This window comes from Hibiscus syriacus, unplaced genomic scaffold (assembly GCF_006381635.1).
Source record: "Hibiscus syriacus cultivar Baekdansim isolate YM2019G1 unplaced genomic scaffold, ASM638163v2 tig00112000_pilon, whole genome shotgun sequence".
Classification (NCBI taxonomy): domain Eukaryota; kingdom Viridiplantae; phylum Streptophyta; class Magnoliopsida; order Malvales; family Malvaceae; genus Hibiscus; species Hibiscus syriacus.
In genome coordinates this window covers 2,195,572-2,204,468 of record NW_024063235.1, presented here as the reverse complement: position 1 = coordinate 2,204,468, position 8,897 = coordinate 2,195,572, and the positions used below count along the sequence as shown (strand labels likewise).

The 8,897-nt window shown below is 34.2% G+C and overlaps 1 pseudogene; it reads left to right on the top strand.

The window, feature by feature from the left end:
• Positions 1–214: 214 nt before the first annotated feature.
• LOC120174086 lies at positions 215–6,867 on the top strand (annotated as a pseudogene).
• The last annotated feature ends 2,030 nt before the right edge of the window (positions 6,868–8,897 follow it).

Here is an 8,897-nt window from a genome sequence, read left to right as displayed (position 1 = left end):
ATTTGGTCATTTTGACAAATCAAAAAAAAGTTGAATAAAATCATATATTATAAGACATTTTTGGTCACTGAGATTATTCTCTTGTTTTAATTGTTATTATTATTTCTTAATCATATTAAAAAAAACAGTTACCCCTTTTGAAAAGTAAATATAATTTCCTTGGAAAATTAAGAAAACAAAGATCCATTTGTATTATTATCTAAATCTAAATCCAAATCCAAATCTATGAAACGAAATATGTCTGGAGGAGTGTGGAGGAGATGGAGGAACCTGGTTGTGACGGAGCATTTGAATTGCTTGGCCAATTGGAGGAGGATCCCCTTTGGTTTAGGAAGTGGAATTCATCATCTTTTCTCTTCTACCGGCGGAGGAGACGGCGGAGGCGGCGACAATTACGATGACAATCCCAAAAACGATGCTACTAACAGGAATAGAAGCAAAGCTAAATCCAAAACCAAAAGCGCTGCCACTTCTGCTCTCACTCGTAGCATCAGAGCCGAGATAAATTGTCCGCGCTGCTCCAATCACAATTACTTCAATTTCGGTCTTCCCACTGCTTCCTTAGATCCGTCTGACACCAGTTCCAGCAACGGTAAATCCACCGTTAATTTTTGCCCCACTTGTAGAACCGCCTACCACTTTCGACCCCACCGCGTATACACTCACCAGGGCACTTTCTTGGAGATTAAATCCAATTCCAAAACCGCTACTCGTAACAACGTTAGGACATCGTTTTGGGACAATATTAGAACCGAGCATTCTCCGCCAACACCGCCAACACCTCCTGGGAACGGCCCCACTGTGCCAATTCCTCCTGGGCCACCCTTTCCTCCCGGAGTGAATTTCCTAAGAGATGATGGGCTCAAGGTAGGCAACGCTAATGGCAATAGCACATGGTTGGGAGGGGCCAATTTGGGGAAGGATTTGCCTACGCCGAGAGAGATTTGCAAAGGTCTTGACAAGTTCGTTATCGGCCAGCACAAGGCAAAGAAGGTGCGTGATTTTTAAGTTTGTGACTAACTAAAGAAATGAAATCCAAATACTCGTATATTGCAATAAATTCATTATTGCAGGTGTTGTCAGTTGCCGTTTATAACCATTATAAAAGAATATACCATGCCTCCTTGGAGAAAGGGTTAGTTTCCATGTTTGTTATGAAAATTTTGAAACTGATGTGTATTATCTTAGCTTTTGATAGATTTTTTTTATAGAAGTTTATTATCTTAGCTTAATTGTATTCCATACGGTAAACTGATATATAACATAGTCTTTAGAAAAATTGGGTCACGGGTTTGAATGCTAGGTCAAGAGTAGAAGCAAGTTTAGAAGCGCTGGAGGAGAATGAAAATGTGGAGATAGAGAAAAGCAATGTGCTCTTTGTCGGACCAACTGGCTCTGGTATACACTCTTCGCTATTCCTAGGTTCCTAGTTGGGTTCATGAAATTCCTTTATTGGATTACCTTACTTATACATGTACATATCCTACGACAGGCAAGTCCATTGTGCACTTTAATCTTTTAAGTTCGTGTAAGATACATATTCTGGAACATTTGAAACACATTGGCCCTGAGGAAGTTGGCACTCTCTGATCCCTTATTCACCACTCTATTCTTCCCAAGGCTCGAATATGTTCCTTAATTATCATATATAGAATATCATGGTTGCAACTTTCAACAATCAAGCTTTGAGCTTGTTGAAGTATTTTATCTGATGACATGAGCTGTAAGGTAGCTTCTAAGCCATAACAAAATCTTTTTATGGGAAATAATTGCTGCCTTTTGCTAAACACCTCTGAGATCTAACCAAGAACTTATTCTTACAATAGGTCCCACTTTTGTTTGGTAACATTCTTCTTAACTTTGTCTGCCCTATTTAATGAGGCAAATTATTCCTTTTTTGTAGGCTGGCTATGTTGGTGAAGATGTTGAATCAATATTGTACAAACTACTCACGGTATTAACTTTAGTCCTTGCATCATAGGACTTATAGGCAGATTTCCATTATCATCTCATTAGTGGGACTCAGAATATCTTTAGTAAGTAGTATGATGAGGGAGTGGGGACGACAAGTTTCTACTTCCAAGCATATGCTCCAACCAATGAGACTTCGGTACTTCCATTTCTAACTAAAACACATTGAATTTTCTTCCCTTCTATCTCTTACCCCTAGTTGTTATATGTCACAACTCTTATAATTGCACAATGCCTTTGTGTAAAATCAAACATATTGGAACTAAAGAATTGTGAAGGTGAACCAAAACTATTGATGGCATTCCTTCTCAATTGTATAATAAGAATGTTGGGAGAGAGAATAATAAGCAAAGAAATTTGTACGACATTCCAATGATCCTTGATTCCACGAACCTGTCAGATTAACAAAAAATTCAGCAATGTGAAAAGGTATATATGTAGAGGAAAGATGGTACAATTAAGACGGAGAGTTAGAGGGAGAATCAGGGCTTATGAATTTTCCTTTTGATAAATTACCCAATGGCTGTCGAGAAGCTTATAGCTTACTTTTTAAAACTTTTGGCGCAAAGTTAGAACATTTTCTAGAATAACAATGTATATTTTAGGCTTTATTGCAGTATTGAAATAAAATAATTACATCTATTCCCCTTAATGAGATGAATTACTTTTTCTTATCTTTTGATGTGTTTTTCAGACTTTAATTTTATATTATAGGAGGGATAGTTATTTTCCAAGTTATCCATATGTGTTGTTATATATATATATAAAACAACACTTATATATATTTTCTTTTTGATGTATGTCTAGGCTGCAGAGTTCGATGTAGAAGCAGCTCAACAAGGAATAGTTTACATTGATGAAATTGACAAGATTACTAAGAAGGTTCTGCAATTTTTCAGCTCTAATTCACCCTTTAGTTTCTTTTTAAAATCGAATCAAATTGTTGGTTTTATGTTTTAATCTAGGATATCTTTTGGACCTAAAATTTTCTGAAAAGTTCAATTACTTATGCAGGCTGAGCGCTTAAACATTAGCAGAGATGTTTCAGGGGAAGGTGTTCAGCAAGCATTGCTGAAAATGTTAGAGGGAACTGTGAGTTATTGTTTTTTTTTGAGAAAATAGCTGTTTGGTTATAGGTTGGTATATTGTTTTTATTAGTTTATATATGTAATGTTTCTAATATTTAATATGAGAATATTTATGCCGGTTGCCCTATTCACTTCCTGCAATATTGCTTTCCAACAGAAGCACATTAGTGGTCTCTGTGTTTCTAAGCTTCTTCCCCTTATTCATTGGTAGCTAGTCTAATAATTATCTGGGGATTGACCGAACTGGGATACTGGTTATAATTTCTGAGCAATATGTAGAGACATAATTAGTCTTTCCCTAAAAGAATTAACAGAAAAATGATAATTTGAACAAGACTATCAGCTGAAGAATAATTGTTTGCTTTCGTGGCATAGGGCCAGGATTTATTATAAAAGTAAATGTTTGGAAGAGGTTTAATCTGGAGAAGAGATTTGAGATGAAGCCAAAATTAGAAACTGTTGCTTTAAAACTCAAGTATATCAGGAGTTGTAACTTATCAAATCTTATAGATTTTAGAAGTCTTATAAACTATATTTGTATTGAACTCTGAAGTCTGACTGTATAAACTAGTAATATTTTCAGTAAGGATATTGTACTTTTTCCTCTATAATTGAAAGGAAATGGGAAAATAACATAAATTTTCATTTTTTATCCTTTTTTCCCCTGTTCGTTTCCTTTTGCTGTATAGCTCTTTCCTTGAGAGACAATAAACATATCATATACATAGTTAAATACATATATGTATTAATTTTGTATAAAAATTCAGTTTAACTTAGAACCTGTAATGCATCAACTTCTTAGTATGTAGAAGATTTTATGAATGAAATGTTTATATTTGGAAGTCACAATCAGGATATGCAACATGATATAATCTACATAAATGTCAAGTATTTTCTATCTTGCCTCTCTTTTCCTACCTGCGTTTGTGTTAGACCTATTTTGACGTTTAAAGCAGCATCCTTTCTTGCTGCCTCACAGTTGATAAATATTTCTTTGGGCAGATTGTAAATGTTCCAGAGAAGGGAGCAAGGAAGCATCCTCGGACTGACAGTATACAGGTGTTCTTTTGATTTATCGTCACTCACAAATGTGCCTCTATGATGAGTATGTTCTCTTGTGTATCTATAACCTATTGTTTGTTTTTTCAGTTCTGCAACTATATCATATTTTTCTCTGCTATATGGGACAGACTGTTTCAAATTTTAATGCATGAAATTTCTTTTACTTTTTTATTTATGAATTTAGGATGGTTCCTTGGCTCCATTATTTAATAGAGATAACTTTTGCAACTAATCTTAAATGGGATGTAAATCACATGCAGATAGACACAAAAGACATCCTTTTCATCTGTAGTGGAGCATTTGTTGATCTTGACAAAACTATTTCAGAGTGGTAAACTCTTATTAATACTTTACAAAAAGGGTAATTCTCTTCCAGATGTCTTGCTTTCTATGTTTTAGGGCGTTTAATTATTTGTTGGCGTAAACCAGACAGCAAGATTCTTCAATTGGTTTTGGAGCACCTGTTCGTGCTAATATGAGAACCTTGTGGGTAACCAATGCTGCAGTGACATCGTCTTTGTTTGAATCAGTGAGAATAAAAACTGTTTCCTACTTTCTTTCTAAGGATAAGACAACAAAAATGATATGTACATCAAAGAACAACAATTACATTAAGTTCCAGTTAGATCTGTAAGCCACATTTGCATTTCAGGTTGAGAGTTCCGATCTTATTGCATATGGCCTCATACCAGAGTTTATAGGACGCTTTCCAATACTAGTTACTTTGTCAGCTTTGACAGAGGAGCAACTTGTGCAGGTAACATCATCTTTTTAACTTTAAGCAAACAAGTAATTACGCTTTACCTTAAATTTTATTGGTTTCAACGTGACAAATGTCTTAATCATATGTGACAATTGGATTACCAGTGAGTTTAAAAACTCCATGTACAATGTATAGGGTTATAACTCATAACAAAACTTAGTTGTTTTTTGACAAAATATTTTTTTAATAATAATAGGAAAAAACTAAACACTGAATTTTTGTCTGAAAAAAATTAAGTATTAAATTGTTTCTGCAAAAATTGTTTGGTATTCTACTAAATATTAAATATGGAATAGATGGTTTCTTGATTCTTTTAGTAAGTATTTTACTTTAATAAAATTAGAAAAAGGGGAAATAAATACTTAAGAAGAAGAAGTTAATGCTACTAAATGGAAAATTTTTCCTTAAACGGGAATGATTGAATTCGTTAAGTAGCTTTTATTTTCCTCAATAAAGAATGATTAAATTCAATGGGATCTTCATTTGGCGACGCCTTTACTAGTTACACTTTCTATATTACTAATCGTTGAGAAAAAATGATGCAGGTGCTTACAGAACCAAAAAATGCTCTTGGAAAACAGTACAAGAAGTTATTTCTCATGAACAATGTAAGTTGTCTCTGCCTGTTCAAATTCTCTCTGCTCTTACCCTCCTTGTTTGACTATGTTGCTTGGGTTCTTTTTTTCCTTAAAGTAACCGTGTTTGACAGTCGTGTCTGAAACATGGGTATGGGGATATAATCTCCAAGGATCCTCCAAACATGTAAAACTTAGAAAAATCTAATCATACCCATATTGGGTGCATACCAGTATCTAGAACTCATTCCCAAGTTTGAGTAACATAGCTAATTCACAAATATTATGTTAACTCTTCAATCATTACTTCTTTAATTTCAGGTGAAGCTACATTTTACACCTAAAGCATTGAGATTAATTGCTAAGAAGGCAATGGCTAAGAATACAGGTGCCAGGGGTTTAAGAGCTATACTGGAAAGCACTCTCACTGAAGCGATGTATGAGGTATTTGAGGGCCCTAAGTTTTGGAAGAATTTCAGTCAAGCATATGAGTTTGGTATAGACTGTTACTTGGACTCTGGTGTGAATGTCGAATATGGGTATGGTTGGACTTTTCAAGTTTTTCCATTTATTTGGAGAATCCTCGGAAGTCATGTCTCATATCCATATGTCGGACACATATACTTTAAGGAAAAAATAGAGTCCAAGCAACATGGGGCATAGATATATCCTTATGAAATTAAAAGTTTCATGTTGAAGCATTTGATGCATGTATGTTTCAGATTCCAGATGTAAAGACTGGACACAATAAAGTAGATGTTGTTGTGGTTGATGAGGAATCAGTGGGTTCAACAGATATCCATGGTTGTGGAGGGAAAGTTCTTCGTTGGGACGGTGCTTTGGAGCATTACTTTGTCCAAGCCAAGTTGAAGGATTCTATTGTAAGTTTTAGGGTGTATAGCATCTACCTCTTTTGATCATATATCAGTGTGCTGGGGTGTCCACACCCCTTATTCATTTATATAGCTCATTGACACTTGGTTGGGTGGTAAAGAGCTTGGATCAGTTTTACATCATCAGAACATTATTTGGTAACCATGATTGTTGCCTGTACTTAATTTCAGGAAAACCTTCCATCAGTAGAAGGACAGGAGGCAGAAGGAGAATCGGAGGTTTCATCAAGAGCCGTGAGCTTGTAGTGATTTTCCCAGGAAAGCTGTTGCTGTACTGTGGTAAAAATAATTGTTATTTGTAAAAGTATCATCCATTCATAGGTCCATTTATCTTGTATAACAGCATAAATTTTGGTGCCATAGTTGAATAGAAAGATACAAGAAAAGGAGAAATAACACTGCAGCATCTTATAGAAGAAGCAGCGGCATCTGATGTAAAAATTTTGTTCTCTTCAAGTTTACGTTGTAATTTATTGTAACATTTCCATTAATTGACTATCACCTATATGTTGAAATGGAGCTTCATCCATTCGTGAAAATAAAAAAGCTTATTCTAATCTTAATGATGTGTTATTGTTTAGTACACTTACTGTGCATCAAATACTCCATATTTTATTTTATTTATATATCTGTAAATAATGTTGTAATTGAAAATATTTTGACAAGGCTGGATACCGAGTAATGCGAATGAAAACGTCGGTACAAACTATTATAGATAAATTAGATGATATTATAAATGTATATTTGTTGAATGGTGTGAGTACGAAGGTGGTGGTCTTAAGCGGTTCATTCTTTTCGAACTGGATGGAGAGTTGCAGTGAATAATTCTAAGAAAGGAGAGTGAATGAATGAAGTAGATGAAAGGTGAGTGTGTGGTTGCAGCTCTTCTTTTTAGCCATATCTGTGTAGGTATATATGTCCCTGACATAGACAGTAGGGTGTTAGGTATCAGTCATAGGATTGATGGTTATTAATGGGTCGACAAGTGGATAGATGCGATCTTTAGATAAATCTTGAAATATCTTTTAAAAAAAATTCGGAAACTTTAGACTTTCGTATAGAAGAATGAATAATAGTAGAGTTACTGATTTGCGGAAGAAATACAACAATGGTGGTTCACTTGAGTTGCAATATTAGCAACTTGGGACTTTTGCCATGGTATGTCGTGAGTTCCCAAAAAGCACGTTTTGCATGACCAATCTTTACTTCGACAATAACAAATTGGTTTACATTATCATCAGAAGTCTCTAAAAGATTTTAATGAGACATCTGTATTTGTAACATGTTTACGTTTGATTTTAAAAAATTGAATGGGCACGAACCAAATTACTTCAGTGGTTAAAAGAATGAATGTTATTCTTATAGATCTCAGGTTTGAGTATCAACAACTTCAGCAAGGATGATTGAGCGTTCATTGTCAAATGTATGAAAATATTTATAACAAAAAACTACTTTATAATAACATTAGTTTTATCAAATTTTTTTAATACATATCAATTATTTTAGAGCTACAATCAAACAACTCAAGTTATTTAATAAATTAATTTTTAGTATCTTAGTATTTAATTTAAATTTGATTATAAATTTAATTAATTTTAATATTGTTGCTTGTTGTGAGTACTATAAAATTATACGCAAATAATGTGCAATTATACACAATCGCTCAAGTAAGAAAGTGATGAGTGAGTATCGTCTCCACAGAGAATGGTTGAAATTACAAAAGTTTGATATGTACTAATATAAAATGTCACGACAATGGAAAGTAAATGTGGGTGGATATGAATTGATATTCTGATGAGATGGCAAATGGACATGCAGTGGCAAAAACAAATTTTAATATTGAAAATGGTTGAAATGGCAAGGCAATGAAAAACAGTAAAAACAACAAATAAATGATAAGTTGATAATACTCACACGACAAGCTTCCACTGAATGAATGGTAGGGATTGATTTAAGGATGCTAAAACTTATCTCTCAGGCAAATTTAATCTATATAGACTTCACTTACTCGACAGGGTTTGCTGAAAATGCTCCGCAATATCTAGTCAAATGAACCTAACAGAATAAAATGCCACGACATCTCCTCTCAGTCTCAACTATGGTAGCCTACACTATTGATAAAAAAGTACCCTTTCTAGTCGTTGAAATCCTATCTTAGTCTCTCTCAAGTACTAAGGGATTAGGATATAATATTACTAGGTCGGTTTAAAGCTTAAGAAAATACTGTAGCTCATTGATTATGCAGATCTTTCTTGTGTTTTTCTCGAATACTACAAGTAATATTAGCTAAGTTTCTCTCGAACACCTAGCCTTCATCTAAGAAATGGACACTCTCATGCCTCCTACAAACTTAGACGATGAAGCATTCATAAGCAAAGCAAGCAAATACAAAAGATAAACATTAATCTACCATAAAAATAAAGTTAAACATCCATCAAACAACCGCACCAAATAAGGTTAGTTCATGGTGGGGTTCGAATCATCCACGAAACAAGACATGAAATATTTTCGTTCCAAACAAGCCAACATTAAATAGAAAAATAGC